The sequence below is a fragment of the Ambystoma mexicanum genome, chromosome 3p (genome assembly GCF_040938575.1).
Source record: "Ambystoma mexicanum isolate Mex_15411 chromosome 3p, UKY_AmexF1_1, whole genome shotgun sequence".
Classification (NCBI taxonomy): domain Eukaryota; kingdom Metazoa; phylum Chordata; class Amphibia; order Caudata; family Ambystomatidae; genus Ambystoma; species Ambystoma mexicanum.
This window is the reverse complement of record NC_090925.1, coordinates 594,468,632-594,484,908: the sequence shown is the minus strand read 5'-3', so window position 1 is coordinate 594,484,908 and position 16,277 is coordinate 594,468,632.

The window sequence follows — 16,277 nt, the reverse complement described above, 5'->3', positions numbered from 1 at the left end:
CCCAAGTCCAGCAGTGGTCCGAGGGATCCCCAGCAGGTTCCCCATCCCTCCCTGGAGGTAAAAGCTGTAACGCAGCCCAGCCAGAGCTCCAGCACAGCCAGGGATGCTGCCCCCAGTCTTGGGCGTCTGTCTCCCATGTGGGTCGACCATCCCTAAGTCCACCAGCTTTTGCAGGGAGCCCCGGCAGGGTCCCCATCCCTCTCTAGAGTGAAAATCTGTAATGCAGCTGAGTCAGAGCTCCAGGACGGTCGGGGGAGATGTTCCCAGTACGGTCCCCATCACTCCCCATAGGGAAAAACTGTAATGCAGCCCAGCCAGAGCTCCAGGATGGCCGGTGTGCTGCCCCCATGCTTGGGAGCCTGTCTTCAATATGGGTCGACCGACCACAAGTCCAGCAGCGGTGCCAGGGAGCCCTGGCAGGGTCATCATCCCTCCCCGGAGGGTAAAGCTGTAAAGCGGCAGGGCCAGGGCTCCAGGACGCCTGGGAGTGCTGCCCTTGCCTTGGGCACCTGTCTCCCATGAGGGTCGCCTGTCTCCAAGCCCAGTGGCAGTCCTTGGGAGCACTGTCACAGTCCCCATTCCTCCCCATTGAGAAAAGCTGTAACGCAGCCAAGCCAGAGCTCCAGGACGGCCGGACTGCTGCCTCCGGCCTTAGGCACCTGTCTACAATGTGGGTTAACTTACACAAGTCCAGCCGTGGGCCCAGGGAGCCACGACAGGGTCATCATCCCTCCCTGGAGGGAAAGCTTTAACACGGCACGATTATAGGCTCTACGACAGCCAGCGTGTGCTGTTCCCGGCCTTGGGAACCTGTCTGCAATGTGGGTTGACCGTCTGTTAGGACTGATTTTCTATACTCTGGCCTGGTGGACAGATGTATAGAAGGCCAACCTACATTGTGACAGGAACAACTCTGGGAAGCTGTAGCCAAACCAGTTTAGGTAGCAGTGACAGGCGGTCTAGGCTAAGTTCTTCAGAGCGGGTGAGCTTGTAAAGGGTCCACAATGTGAGGTTGTGTGGTATCTCTTCACGGTTGAATTTCTAAAATATATATTCCCCTGATGCGATGCATTGTCCTGTGAGGATAAGGCTCGTCTAATCCGTTAATTCGGGAGCCAAATTAACGGATTAGACAGGCTTTATCCTCACAGGACAATGTGTCTTATCAGGGGAATATATATCCGAGAAACTCAACTGTGAAGAGATACCTCACAACTGTGCTGCACCTTGTACTTTTAGAGCTTCCATCTAAGGATTACTATTATTCATTTTCATACCAACTTATACAGGATTCTTCCCACAACCCATATGGGCATTGCCGTATACCCTTATTGCCTTGACAAAAACCTAATGTCGAAAAACACGTGTTGGCTGAACTACATTACTTATTGAACAATAATAAATGGCTGAAGTACATTCCTTATTGAACAATAATAAAACTGTTTTTTCGAACAACTCACATAATCACTGAAATCACAATTATTACCAGGGAAAGCGTGGACAACAGGAACCAACCTGCTAGTACTAAATACTTATATGCATTCACTTTGTTATAGGGCATAATACATATCAGAAAACTCATGCAAAGGAAAGGTTAGGCAAGTATTATGCACAAAAAGGTCCACAGAGATGATCCATAACTAAAATTGTCCAGCCCCAAGTTGCTTATGCCTTTTGTCCAATAGTTCAGGTTACAGTTCCACAGAATTTAGGATGCAGGAAAACATGCAAGTAGGGGCTCTGGGGTCCAGTGAAGGGTTCTTAGGATTAGGGTTCAAGTTAGACTAATGCCCAAAAATAGCCCCAACAGTCAGATATCTTGCACAAGCAAGCAATGGCAAAGTCAAAAGTGATAGAAATAAACTGTATGATAATCCCCATGATTTATAATGGGACTAAAGGGGTAGGGTAGAAGCTCTGTAACCTACCTTCTGTACCCTGATTCTTCCCCAGACTTGGCAGAACAAAGGAAGAGTGTCCGACAGAGTGTGAGGGAGTGATCCTGGTGTGGAGCTAACATGGTTGTTGCAGAGCCCACAGTGTTTTTTCACTGTCTATTCGTGAAAGGAGGAGCAAGAACCACAAATACCCTCTCCGGACGCGTAGCGTCGCGGAGTGTGAGGGAGTGTTCCTGGTGTTCGTGGTGGGCGTAGGCGGCTGCCAAGTATTCATGGAAAAGAACGCTGTTAAAGGAGTGAAACGATGTTCTTGAAGCCGCCAATGACGACAATGACAAGGGCACGACTCTGATGCTGCAATTATGTACCAATTGCCCCGGTTGCAACTCTGTCGAGAGAGGATCGGACGAAAGACTGGCCGACCGTTAACCAAGTAAGTGGGGGACCGTTCAATGTGCCATCTGAACTTATTTCACAGTACCCCCAAAAGTCCCATGAAATCGAATGAAGTAAGCACAGGAGGATCGGAGGAGGGGGAGGAGTCCCACAGGCGATGCCTAGCTGTAATCCAAAGAGCTCCCCCTCCGTTACCATGTCTAGTGGCAAAAACACCAAAACTGTGGGAGAGGTGTATGTTGGAGGAGAGATGCATAGAGGAAACCCACACCCAGAATCAAGCCGCACAGGAAATAATTGAAGTGCAGCATGGAATGCCAATAAACATCGGCGAACACTGCGGTCAAGCCCAGCGCCAAACGCAATTCAGTACACCAGATTCACAATGTTTTTTTTCAGCCGAGTAACGGTCTTAGCTGCTCTCTTCCCCTCCCTTCCCCTTTCATATGGACCCCAGTGGTCTTATTGCCTCAAACTCAAACTCAAGTCCCATCAGAACTAAGCCTGCTAACAAAGAAAGGGACAATATGTAATAACACTACTAAATAGGAATTTGGGGATTTAAGAACAAGGAACCTGCCAAACCTGCGTGACTTGGGAGCCCGTGTTGTGAATAGTCAACCTAAAGTCGATGAAAGTGAAAGCCAGACCAATGCACAGCAAATTGTGAATTGTGTAAAAAATCCTTTGAAAGCTCACAGTGAACGAAAAACTAGTGACTTAAGAAAACACAAAGACCGGGAGCCAAACACCCAAGAAAGCACTTCAGAGGAGATCCGAATATTTGTAGACTGCAGGCAACTCATTCGAGTGAACCATACATGGAGGCAAATCTTACAGGTTGCAAATTCCTACATGATGAGGTGTTTGTATTAAACCAAGATAAAAAATCTCGAAACGATCGGTCAAGAGGACCTAAAACCTCGGGAGAAAACGCAATCGGGCGAGTTAAGGTCATCCTTGAGTTGCCGAGATTCATTGGCCGTCAAGGACCAGTTGATCAAGGACTTAATTCAATTAAACGCTAAAGTGAGCGCCAATTTGCAAGCCAGAGGTGCTAATGATGCAGCATAAGGAGTAAAGGAGCTGACGGAATCCTGTCCGGCGCTGCATAAAACATGTGAGCTGTCCCCAAAGGAGTTCACTCCAAACACAATGATATGAACGAGCAAAGGCATCCACAAAAATGAAGGAGAGTTGACTGCAGCCCTCAGCTGACGACATAATGTTCGCAAAAAAGATATCCAGCAAATAAAACACAAAGGAATGTAAAAAACTTGAGTTCCCCACATAAAAGTAACCGGGGGGGGGGTAAATTTGATTCCCCCCTTCCTCGTGATTCGTCTGATGACTCATCCTCTGACTCCTCGTTCATCCAAAAGTAGTTTCCAAAAGTGAGAAGGATGGGGTCAGTTCAAAATCATAATGCACCATCTTGTAAGGAAGATGAACAGGTGTTACAAAAGATGGCTGAAAACATGCTAAACGACTTGGCAGACATTACACATAATGTCTGCCATTGTGATCGCAATGGCTCCACTAACCAAAATCTATGAGCAATTTTATGAAACTTACAGAGATCAAAACACCTTACTAGCTATTATGAGTTCCAAGATGACCAAGATGGAGATGGATACGATCACTCGAGAACAAGAAATCAAAAACGAAAAATGACATGACTGGCAAAATTATCAAACATCTACTGAAAACAAATGGGGAGGAAAAATGATTACTTGCAGAGGTTGCAAGGGAGGCTCTGGCAATCCTGAAGTGGGAAAATATCCACAAAGTTTGAACCTAGGTTGGGAATCGAAGCCTCAAAACTTCCCTAACGTTGTAGCACACTCGGGTTCGAGTTCTATTTATTCTGTTATTGCTTTTCTTTTGCATTTACTCCATTATTACAGATTACTGAGTTTTGCCTTCAGGGTTTCACACAAATTGGGGTTTATTTTCAACGTTGTTTCCCAAATGAACAATAACTTTTTTATTCGCGTTTCCTGGATTTTACAACTGGTTAAAATTGTAGAGTGTTGAACCTTGGCTATGACTAGTCAAAGATGGCTAGTAGTCAAAGGTAACTCCTATTTGTTTTAGGGGAGATTTTTGGAGGTCTGCTTTTTTTATGTTCGTGAGCTCTGTTTCCCTCTCAGTAAAAGTAAAAGATCCCTTCTGGTGTCGGGATCAAATCAAAAAAGATCTGATGTAGGGATCTTCCTGATCCGTGTTAGTCTACTCAGATCACATGGGAAGCAAACCGGTTTCAATGGTATAGCGATAAGTGTCACCACTTTCTTCAGGGCTGGAGACTCGCACTAATTGTGTGCGGTCAGATTTCTTCTGATTGTAAGGGCTGAAACTGGAGTTTTCAGAAATAGGAGTATGTCCTATGCATTGCATCAGACAGGGGATGGGAGGGAGAGAGAAGAGGAGGGAGGAGGTTATTAGTAACATATCCCATCATTTTATCTCACGTGGATGGACAATTGTAATGTCTTCATCTCACCCAATAGAGCTGTTACAACTCCCATCTATCAGGGTTATGGAGTCGAGCTGTAGTTTTCCTGTCCCGAAACCAAACATATATCTTGTGTACCTACAGAAAAAATATTCCGTAAGTGTTTACATGGAAACTAGAAGGACTAACATACCACACTAAACAAACATCATAGTGTAATATCAACATACATTTAAGGTGCATTATAGTACTAGCTCCATTATTTGTATCGATCAGCTCAAAGTGAGCTTGATCTGTGGTGCAGAAAAGCCCAAAGGAACATACTCCGTGGGGTCTCCAAAGCTATCCATCCTGGTCCATATGGGACGAAATGTATGACGGGCACTACAACCAACAAATGACATGTGGTAGCGCTGTTACTGTTGCTTCAGAGTCATAGAGAATGGCATAGTTCAAAAGCCGCATGTAATTAGGCGTGGAGCAGTGCATCTGGATCTAGAGCGGCATGCAGGGTAGTGCAACAAGTGGAAAAACTAGCTTGGTCATCCTGTTTATTTAAAGGAGAAATGTCAATTTGGCCATGAGTCGGTGCGCCAAAGTGGGAGAGCAGTGAAAGGGATGGAGGAGAAAGGATCCGTTCAGGGGCTTCGCTTACCTCCCAAAAGCTGGTTACGCCGCAGTGATCATTACGCGGTCAGCATACGAACAGCAAATGCTCTTCTGAGGGCTCTGTTGTAATTGTGGTCACATGATTGGTGTCACATGGCGACCGTGCGCGGCAGATCTCAAGCCGCGAAAGACTGATCTCGGGCCAGAGTGTTGCCACGCAGGGCCCGTGTATGGTGGCCATCTTTGAGTGGTTATTGATGTAGCAGACATTCCGAAAATTGGAAAAATTGGAGGTATCAAAAGATGGGGATACACTCACGATCGAGGGCATTACCAGAATCATAAAGCCAGAAAGTCACACTGTCTCAGGATGTCTAGGTGCACGGAAGTGGAAAAAGGGGACTCGTACTTAAATTGTGTTAAATTGGATCGATCATGTCAATACACTTCAAAATTTCTCAAGGGACATCAAAATAGCTCAAAGAGGGGGGGCGTCTCGAGTCATAGCTGGAGGTGTTGACTACTACTAGTATATGAAAGATTGTAAGGCATGGATAGTTGCATATACAATACACAAAAGAATGGTGAAAATTAATATCGGTCTGGCGTATCATAGGCCCACGCGTGAACTGTATGTGGATGCCTGATATGCACAAGGAGTACCACACATTATATAGAGTAACATGAATAGTAGTTTCTGTGGAAGGAAGTGTTCACATATAACCAGTTACAAACAGTTCTACCACTTTGATTCCATGATGCCACTCGCAAAAACAGAGATACATCAAGCAATTGCAGTAAAACACCAAAATGTTATATACATGATGGAGGCTGGTGGTTTAAAGAGTTGCCAGAGTCTGCCAGCACATGGATTCATTTAGGCCTTCCACATCTGTTCTTAGTCTGTATATCCATAACTGTTCACGTCTAAACAACAGATTCTGGATGTTTCCTCCTCTTGTGGGTATCTTGACCTTTTCTAGGATTGTCCATTGAATGTCTGTGGGACTATGTTTTTTCTCTATGTAGTGTTCTACCATAGGTGCCATGATCTTCTGGTGCGTATACAGGAGCGATGTTCCGCCAGTCTGATTTTAATTGGACGGGTAGTCATTCCCACATATCTCAATGCACACGGACACGTGATCAGATAAATGACATTTTTGGTGTTACAGTTTGTTATTTCTTTTTGTGTCCAGGGATAGCACCAGCCAATATCTATGGTTTTAGTTCTGGCCGTTCCTGGGCAAGCACTGCATGACCCACATGGTGTGTGTCCTGATGGTTTTTCTTGATTCCAGAGTGTCTCAATAGGTAGGCTCTTTTCTTTGTAAGTTTTTACAAGAGAGTCTCTCAAGTTTTTGTTCCTTTTCATGGCAAATCTTGGGGTAGCTAGGTTGAATTCCCCTACTTTTAGAATGGGCCACAATCTCAGAAAACGTAAAGACTGCAGTAATTTTATCCTCAGAGTCTCTATTTTTGGCATGTTGTTCAAGTGTGGTGTCACGTGGTATATTTCGTACTCTTTTCTTTGCTTGTTTAATAGTTCTCTTCGGATATCCCCTTGTCTTCAATTTTCTGGCCAGCTGTTCTGATTGTCTCTCGAAGTCTATAATGCTGGAGCAGTTTCTTCTATACCTAAGGAATGGACCAAACGGCAAATTATTATTCAGACCTGCTGGATGGAAACTTCAGAATGTTAACAGAGAATTCCTGTCGGTCGGTTTGTTGAAGACCAGAGTGGCTATGGTGTTATTGCGTACTTCAAGTTGTAGGTCCAGGAAGTGTATCTTGGATTCACTGTGTGTTTCCGTGAACTTCAGGTACCTGTTCTGTTCATTAAGCCAGAGCATAAATCTCCCGAGTTCCACTTCAGTGCCTTTGAAAATCATGAGAACATCGTCAATATAGCGTGTCCATAATTCTATATTGACTTTCTAGGGGTTTGTATCAGTGTAGGTCACTTCCTCCTCGAATGCCACTACAAAGAGATTGGCGAGGCTGGGTGCAAAAGTCGCGCCCATTGCTGTGCCCGATATTTGTTCAAAGAATGTTTGTTCAAAGAGAAAATAGTTCTTAGTGAGTGCAATTTCCGCCAGTTGCATGATCAGGGTTACTGGAGTATCCAACGGTGGATTCAAATTTCTCAGGATGTTTTCGATTACTTGTAGAGTGGCCATTTGGGGGATTCGAGTATATAATGATTCGATATCCATGGTTACAAGGAAATGAGTCTCAGGTTCAAAATGCCGGTTCTTCAGGAGGAGTAATATCGCTGTTGTATCTTTTAGATAGGAAAGCATCTTATTCACTCTAGGTCTTAAGAAAAAATCCACATATTCTGAAAGTGGCTCCAGAACTGATCCTATCCCAGATACTATTGGTCTCCTTGGGTTAGGTATTTTCTCTTTGTGAATTTTGGGTAAAGCGTAAAACGCTGGTCTTCTCGGTATTCTTGGGGCTAGGATCTCATATTCCTTTAGACTTATATGACCGTCGGCAATTGCTTCTTCCAAAATGGGTTCCATCAATCTTTGTATGTCCTCGGTGGGGTCTTTTCCCAGCTGTCTGTAACTAGTTCGATCTTCCAAAAGGTTACGGACAATCAAGTTGTAATCTTCCACATCCTGTATGACAGTAGCCCCCCCCCCCCCCTGTCTGCTGGTTGTATTACAATTTGATCATTCTCTGCCAGTGTCTTCAAGGCATCTTTATCTTTCTTTGAGAAGTTATTAAAAACCTGGTGTTGTTCCTTTTCCAGTTTTTCAAGACTTTTGAAGAGTGCTTTTTCAAAAGTGATGGACTCTGGGGAGATCCCATTTGGTGGTGGGTAAAAGGTTGATTTGTTTTTTAGATCTGTGGCGCTTTTTTCTTCCAATCTGGGAGGTTCAGATTCCGGAAGTTTTCCAAAATACTGTTTGAGCCTTATTTTTTGAATCAATTGAGCTGCCCCGATCCTTGTTTTAAATGGATCATGTTATTCTTAGATGAAATCTCCTCACCAGTTTGGGGGGGTGCAGATGGTAACTGGGCTCCCATGTTCTTTCTTCAATGGAATATCCTTTCCAAAGGACTAGATATTGGAGGACACCTCGGTGATAGCGTGAATCCACTAGGTATTCTACCTCATACTCTTGAGATAGCTTTCCTGTTGGGGTCTTGGTCTTCTGGGTCTTGCGTTGAAAAGGATCTTCCTTATGTTCTTTGAGTAGTGAGGTGTGAAAGACCGGGTGCACTCTCTGAAGACCCTTTGGTAGGCGTAGTTCATAAGCTACTGGATTGATCTGTCTAACAATAGGATATGGGCCCAGATATCAAGGTGCAAACTTGCCGGTATGTATCCATCGAGGGAGATATTTAGTGGATAACCAGACCCTTTGTCCTGGTTTCCATTCTGGATTGGACCTACAACTTCTGTCGGCCCATCTCTTCTGTGTCTGCTGACTCTGCTCCAGAGTTTCTCTTGCCATCTTCTGGACTTCCTTGAGTTCTGATAATCTGTCATCAATGGCGGGGGATTTGGTAGGCTGCATGCCAATCCAGGGCATCTGTAAAGGATGATATCCATAAGTGCAATAAAACGGACTCATGCAAATGGAACTGTGATAGTTGTTGTTATAGGCAAACTCTGCCTGTGAGAGGAATGACATCCATTTCTCCTGTTTGCTGCTACAAAAACACCTCAAGTACTGTTCCAATCCCACGTTGAGTCTCTCCGTCTGGCCATTGCTTTGGGGGTGAAACCCGGATGATAGTGCTTGGTTGATTCCTAGTTGTTGACAAAGTAATGTCCAGAATTTAGAGGTAAACTGGGTACCCCTGTCTGATATTATGGTTCGGGGAAGTCCGTGGAGACGTATTACATCTCAGAGAAATACTGAGGCTGTTTCTGGTGCTCATGGAAGACCTGGGACTGCTGAAAAATGTGCCATCTTACTGCAGGTATCTATAGTTACCATGATTGCTGTTTTACCCTCAGATTCTAGTAGGTCAACAATAAAATCCATGGATATTAGTTCCCAGGGTTTGGTGGGTAGGATGGGTTGTTGCAGCTTGCCCAATGGTTTTCCGGTCTGGTACTTATTAGCAGCACAAACTGGACAAGTAGAGACATATCTTTTGACATCTTGAACAGTTTTGCCCACCAAAACCTGCGGCTGATGAGATCTTGTGTCTTCCGGACCCCCGGGTGTCTCGCCATGGGGGTATCATGGCACACTGAAAGGACCTGCTCCTGAAGCTTCTTTGAAGGAAGAAAAAGCCTAGTTCTGTGGTAGTATAGGCCATCATTGGCCTGTGCAACTGTGGTAGGTATGGTAGGTAATTGATCATATTGGCTAACCAGTTCTTGCAAAAACGGTAGAACATTTGCCAAGATCCTCAAGTTTGGGAATAAGAGGTTGTGATCTTGCCGTGGGTCTACAACTTCTCCTTGACATCTAGAGAGGGCGTCTGCCATCTTGTTTTCAGTCCCAGGTACATATGATATGGTAAAATCGAATTGGGAAAAAAAATATGCCCAACGGGCGTGTCGAGCATTTGTGCACTCCATTTGTTGTAGTACTCGAAGGTTATGGTGATCCGTAAGTATCTGAAAAGGATGAGCTGCTCCCTGGAGCAAGTGTCTCCACTCTTGACAAGCCAATTTTATGGCCAGTAGTTCTCTTTCCAGAACAGAGTAATTCCGTTTGAATAATAGGCCACAGGATGCTTGAGGCCGTCTTCTGCCTTTTGCAGTAGTACAGCCCCTACTGCTCCTCCAGAGGCATCTGTCTCCACTATAAAGGGTCTTGTTTGATCTGGTTGCACCAGCATGGGGGCCGAGGTGAACAGTTCTTTTAGACATAAGAACGATTTTCTCTGTTCTGGTCCAAATACATACTTAACGCCTTTCTTGAGAAGACCTGTAATGGGTAACATCAGTTCGGAGAAATTTGGGATGAATTGACGATAGAAATTAGCTAATCCCAAAAAAGTCTGGAACTCCTTGACTCCTGTAGGTTCCTTCCATTCAAGTATGGCTCTAATCTTCCCTGGTTCCATCCTTATCCCATCCTTCGAAAGGATATAGCCAAGGTACGAAACTGAAGTCACCTCGAACTGACATTTCTCCGGTTTTACAAGGAGGTGATTGGCCTTAAGTCGGTGTAACACCCTCCTAAACTGTCTTCGATGTTCGGGGAGCTCTTCTGAGTATACCAGGATGTCATCCAGGTATATCACGACTGACACAAACATCATGTCAGAAAAGATCTTGTCAATAAACCTTTGGAAGACTGCGGGTGCATTCACTAGACCAAAGGGCATAACCCTGTATTCGTATAATCCAAACGGGGTCCGAAAGGCAGTCTTCCATTCGTCCCCCTTTCTTACTCTGAGGAGATGATATGCCCCCCTAAGGTCTAGCTTTGTAAAATAAGAGGCCCCCCTGACTGCTTCCAAAATGTCTGTAATCAGTGGCATAGGATAGCGATCACGGACATTGATCCGGTTCAAACCCCGATAGTCTATACAAGGTCGTAATTCGGTGGTGTCTTTTATAGGGATGAAAAACAATGACGCTCCTCCCGACGACCTAGATTCGTGAATTAGTCCGTTTTGCAGATTGGCATCCAGGTAGGTCCGCAGAGCCTTCCTTTCCGAAAGAGACAGGGGGTACATCCTACCAAAGGGTACCACTGAGTATAGATGGAGGTCTATGGCACAATCCTCAGTTCTATGGGGTGGTAAAAGCTTGGGTATGGTGTCCTCAAACACTTCCGCATACCATTACCTCATGATGTTCACCTAAAGCCATGTGTAAAGGTATGGTCTCTGAGTTAATAGGACCGGAGGATAAGGGCCTACCATCCACCCCTTCAACCGGGATGGGTCTTTCCTTTGGTCTTGTCGGGATACCTTGTTCTTTAGCCCATTCTGTATCCATGAAGTTTCCCGCTGCTCCACAATCTAGCATAGCATATACCTCTATGGGGGTGGAATCTGATGTCCACAATCGAACTTGGAATATCATCAGACTATTTTCTTCTCTTACTTCTGAGGGTCTGGTAAGGCTGCAAGGACTGCTTCTTGTTCCCCTGAGACCTCCCTTGCAAAGGACCGGGGGTTGGAGTTTTCCTTTCTTCAAGGAGGTACTTCAGGGCAATCTCTGTGTAAGTGCTTCGAAGACCCACAGTACAAACAAAGACCAGAGTCTCTCTGTCTCTTGCATTCTGCTGGCATCAACGGACCTCGGGCAGCTCCAATCTGCAGGGGTTCCTCTAATGTGGGTGCTACTCGGGCTAACTCGTCCTTTAGTTCATCCTGGAGACCTCTTCGGAAAATCGTTTGCTTAGCCGAGTCCGGCCAGTCCGTCTTTGCTGCTAACCTCAGGAAGCGGGTTATGTAGGTCTGTATGTCTGTGTTCCCTTGTTTAACATCGAGAATCGCTTCCAATGAGGTGTAGAGGACCTCTGGGCGATCAAATCTTTCCTTGAAGAGTTCCACAAATTGGTCGTACTTCGTCAATGTAGGAACATTTCTTGTCACTAAAGGGGTGGCCCAAGCCAAGGCATTCCCTGTGAAGTTGGCAATAAGAAATCCAACCTGAACTCGGGCAGATTCAAAGGCATGAGGTCGGAAGACGAAGTGTACCTGGCAGGCGTCGAAGAATTCTCTAAGACCCCCCGGGTGGCCATCGTACTTTCCGAAGGATAAGGGCATCGGTGGTAAATCCCCCTGGTCGTTGCGATGTAAGACAACTTGTTGGCGCAACAAAGCATTTTCAGTCTTGAGTGTTTGAACTTCTAGGGTTAAGCCCTGTAAGGCAGCCACCAACTCCTGGTACTATTCCAGGGAAGCCATTGTACTTTTTTGGCGTTGTATTCTGTCACGAAGTCCACCTTCCGCCCCCTCCTCCTCACCTGTCTCCTCTTCTTGTCCTTCCTTTGTGAAGGAAGATGGCTTCCGAGGTGTCTTGGAGTATTCCTTTGGTAGTCTTTCCTTAGACTTCCTGTCATGCAGGCAGGGCCTGGCTCCCTCGGAGGCCACCTCGACAGGATGTGAGACCTGTCTTGGGAGGCCCCGAGGAGCCAAGCCCCTATTGACAGGGAAAAAGCCGATGGAAGGCACAAAAAACCCTGTAGATAGTTCTGAGAAGGAGTCTTGATGAAGACGGCTCCGGTTGTGGTGCAGACCAAAGGCTCCTGCAGAATGCCGGTAAGCGTTGCACTGAGAGAATTTGAGAACGAAGATCCGAATGATTCACCGAAGAGGCAGGAAACAAATATCTCAGGTAGATTGCTATAAGCAGAAAGTTGTGGCAGACGCTGGGCAATATCCAACAGGCAAGGACAAAATGCACAACAGATGATTGGTAAGTGGCGAGTAAAGGTAAAGGTAACAAAAGGAAGAAAAAGTATAATAAAAGGTACAGACCTAACGCTCTGAAGGAGGGGATGATATACGAAGCGTAAAGAGAGGAACGCGGAGAGTCGCGAGAACGGCGAAAGGGTTCGCAAGACGGAACGACAGAAGCCGAAACAAGGCAAAGAGCAGGAGGAGAGGCCAGGTGCCAAAATAAGGAAAATACTAGCTGGAAACAAAAGTAACAACGGGAAGGTTTTGAAGGGAAAATGTAGAAGGCAGCGGGAGGGAGCTAAACCAAGTTCAGCCGAGCGAGCGTATCGAAGTAAACACACAGATACAACGCACAGGGAGAAGGGCGGTGCTTGGTATTATAATGGCGGCCGCCATGTTGGTTGAGGGCTAGACCGTCACTGCAAGGTTCTACGTGATGGTAACCTCCACTTGTGCCAAAGCTTCCAGGGACGGATCCTGACAGCTATTTTCTCTTTGAACAAACATTCTTTGAACAAATATTGGGCACAGCAATGGACGCGACTTTTGCACCCAGCCTCGCCAATCTGTACGTAGCGGCATTCGAGGAGGAAGTGATCTACCCTGATACAAACCCCTGGAAAGTCAATATAGAATTATGGACACGCTATATTGACGATGTTCTCATGATTTTCAAAGGCACCGAAGTGGAACTCGGGAGATTTATGCTCTGGCCTAATGAACAGAACAGGTACCTGAAGTTCACGGAAACACACAGTGAATCCAAGATACACTTCCTGGACCTACAACTTGAAGTACGCAATAACACCATAGCCTCTCTGGTCTTCAACAAACCGACCGACAGGAATTCTCTGTTAACATTCTCAAGTTTCCATCCAGCAAGTCTGAAGAATAATTTGCCGTTTGGTCAATTCCTTAGGTATAGAAGAAACTGCTCCAGCATTATAGACTTCGAGAGACAATCAGAACAGCTGGCCAGAAAATTGAAGACAAGGGGATACCCGAAAAGAACTATTAAACAAGCAAGAAAAGAGCACGAAATATACCACGTGACACCACACTTGAACAACATGCCAAAAATAGAGACTCTGAGGATAAAATTACTGCAGTCTTTATGTTTTCGCCTCTCACTAACAAACTAAGTTCTGAGATTGTGGCCCTTCTAAATGTAGGGGAATTCAACCTAGCTACCCCAAGATTTGCCATGAAAAGGAACAAAAACTTGAGAGACTCTCTTGTAAAAACTTACAAAGAAAAGAGCCTTCCTATTGAGACACTCTGGAATCAAGAAAAACCATCAGGACACACACCATGTGGGTCATGTAGTGCTTGCCCAGGAACAGCTAGAACTAAAACCATAGATATTGGCTGGTGCTATCCCTGGACACAAAAAGAAATAACAAACTGTAACACCAAAAATGTCATCTGTCTAATCACGTGTCCGTGTGCATTGAGATATATGGGAATGACTACCCGTCCAATTAAAATCAGACTGGCGGAACATCGCTCCTGTATACGCACTAAGAAGATCACGGCACCTATGGTAGAACACTACATAGAGAAAAAACATAGTCCCACAGACATTCAATTGACAATCCTAGAAAAGGTCAAGATACCCACAAGAAGAGGAAACATCCAGAATCTGTTGTTTAGACGTGAACAGTAATGGATATACAGACTAAGAACAGATGTGGAAGGCCTAAATGAATCCATGTGCTGGCAGACTCTGGCAACTCTTTAAACCACCAGCCTCCATCATGTATATAACATTTTGGCGTTATACTGCAATTGGTTGATGTATCTCTGTTTTTGCGAGTGGAATCAAAGTGGTAGAACTGTTTGTAACTGGTTATATGTGAACACTTCCTTCCACAGAAACTACTATTCATGTTACTCTATATAATGTGTGGTACTCCTTGTGCATATCAGGCATCCACATACAGTGCACGCGTGGGCCTATGATACGCCAGACCGATATTCATTTTCACCATTCTTTCGTGTATTGTATATGCAACTATCCATGCCTTACAATCTTTCATATACTAGTAGTAGTCAAAACCTCCAGCTATGACTCGAGACGCCCCCACCTTTTTGAGCTATTTTGATGTCCCTTGAGAAATTTTGAAGTGTATTGACATGATCGATCCAATTTAACACAATTTAAGAACGAGTCCCCTTTTTCCACTTCCGTGTACCTAGACATCCTGAGACAGTTGTGACTTTCTGGCTTTATGATTCTGGTAATGCCCTCGATCGTGAGTGTATCCCCATCTTTTGATACCTCCAATTCTTCCAATTTTCGGAATGGTCTGCTACATCAATAACCACTCAAAGATGGCTACCATACACGGCGCGGCACTCTGGCCCGAGATCAGTCTTTCGCGGCTTGAGATCTGCCGCGCACGGTCGCCATGTGACACCAATCACGTGACCGCAATTACAACAGAGCCCTCAGAACAGCATTTGCTGTTCGTATGCTGACCGCGTAATGATCACTGCGGCGTAACCAGCTTTTTGGAGGTAAGCGAAGCCCCTGAACGGAGCCTTTCTCCTCCATCCCTTTCACTGCTCTCCCACTTTGGCGCACCGACTCATGGCCAAATTGAGATTTCTCCTTTAAATAAACAGGATGACCAAGCTAGTTTTTCCATTTGTTCCACTACCCTGCATGCCGCTCTAGATCCAGATGCACTGTTCCACGCCTAATTACATGCGGCTTTTAAACTATGCTTGTTCTCTATGACTCTAAAGCAACAGTAACAGTGCTACCACATGTCATTTGTTGGTTGTAGTGCCTGTTATACATTTCGTCCCATATGGACCAGGGTGGATAGCTTTGGAGACCCCACGGAATATGTTCCTTTGGGCTTTTCTGCACCACAGATCAAGCTCACTTTGAGCTGATCGATACAAATAATGGAGCTAGTTCTATAATGCACCTTAAATGTATGTTGATATTACACTATGATGCTTGTTTAGTGTGGTATGCTAGTCCTTCTAGTTTCCATGTAAACTACAGAATATTTTTTCTGTAGGTACACAAGATATATGTTTGGTTTCGGGACAGGAAAACTACAGCTCGACTCCATAACCTTGATAGATGGGAGTTGTAACGGCTCTATTGGGTGAGATGAAGACATTACAATTGTCCATCCACGTGAGATAAAATTATGGGATATGTTACCAATAACCTCCTCCCTCCTCTTCTCTCTCCCTCCCATTCCCTGTCTGATGCAATGTATAGGACATCCTCCTATTTCTGAAAACTCCAGTTTCAGCCCTTACAATCAGAAGAAATCTGACCGCATACAATTAGTGTGAGTCTCCAGCCCTGAAGAAAGTGGTGACACTTATCGCTATACCACTGAAACCGGTCGGCTTCCCATGTGATCTGAGTAGACTAACATGGATCAGGAAGATCCTTACATCAGATCTTTTTTCAATTTGATCCGACACCAGAAGCGATCTTTAACTTTTACTGAGAGGGGAACGGAGCTCACGGACATGAAAAAAGCAGACCTCCAAAAAAATCCCCTAAAACAAATAGGAGTTACCTTTGACTACTAGCCATCTTTGAC